Below are 1,362 nucleotides of genomic sequence, written 5' to 3' on the forward strand. Positions count from 1 at the left end.
CCAGCATACTCAGCCATACTTGAGGGGAACTGCCGGCCTCTAAGGCTGTCATGACTTGTTGAAGGATGATTCGATCTCTCTGTTGGGTGCTCGTAATTGATAAATTAAGCAAATGAGATATAAAACACCTAAAATATTAGTCCTAGGGAGCCAAGGCCTGCCCATTGTTTTACAAAACCTAGAGCAGTAGAGAACCATTTGACCATTTCAGATACAGGTGCCACATTTACCCTGGTGGTATTGACTCTCATAATTTCAGCTCTTAGTTGAGGGGTTAAATTGTCAAACCCATATGACCAAGTACAAGTAAGATAGTGAGAAAGATTTCTAGACAACATAGCTGCATGGCTATCATTATAAAAAGTGATAGGGGCAACACAAACTGCTCTTAAAGAAAGAACACATCCCAGACCCATAAGTTCTTGTAACAAGTCCACTTGTTCTTGTAATAGTCCACTCTTTGATTTACTAGGAGGATGCCTGTTCTTAAATGTTGATTTAAGGTCTCTTGAGTCTGTAAGGCAGTGGCAGTGTTTTCTGCCAAATGATTAACTATAGTTGTTGTCTGTATTGTAGTTGTCAACGCTGCTGCTGCAGTTGTGGCTGCTGCTGCAGAGGCTGCAATGGCAGTGATCACAGCTGTTGTGATGCCAAAATCTCTTTTGTTTCTTGATAATAGTACTGGTAGTTCTGTATCTGTAACAGAGACTGGGACTGGTAGGAAGGTAGGAATAGGCATTAAGACTGCTCGTGAGAACCTAGAAGCATTCCAACATTGAGAGAGAAGTTTGGAGAATAGCAGCTTGATAAATACCCTGCTTTAAAACTTGTATACTTGGAAAATATGAATACATTTAATATACAAGGAGTGACCATTTCACAATTACCTTGACACTTTAATCTTACTAAATTTAGTTTTTAAAGAAAAATTTAGACTCTGTAACATAGTACAATACTCTTAACAGTTGTTTAACCATAATTGTATAAACCCCAATTTTTAAGACTAATTGTTTTAAAGAATAAAACTTAATAGACACAAAGTTAAGAGTAAATTAGTGTTTCTAAGAAATCCTTGTTATTTTACCATGTCATTTTACCATATAGATTAAACTTCGGCTTATATCAGAACATTAGTATTTCACCTTAGGAAAAACCTTAAATAGCTTTAGCTGTTTCACATACACACAACCAACTTAGTTACACACAGACTTGTTGAAACTTGCCCTTTACTTACACACAGACTTTCTTAGACCCTCATGTATTCCATCACACAGGCACTTTCTTACCCAGAAACATTTTCTTTTCCTTTTTATTAAATATATTTCCAAACCTAGAACGTTTTATTCTCTCTTTCCTATCTGT

The sequence above is a fragment of the Sciurus carolinensis genome, chromosome 6, assembly GCF_902686445.1.
Source record: "Sciurus carolinensis chromosome 6, mSciCar1.2, whole genome shotgun sequence".
Taxonomy (NCBI): domain Eukaryota; kingdom Metazoa; phylum Chordata; class Mammalia; order Rodentia; family Sciuridae; genus Sciurus; species Sciurus carolinensis.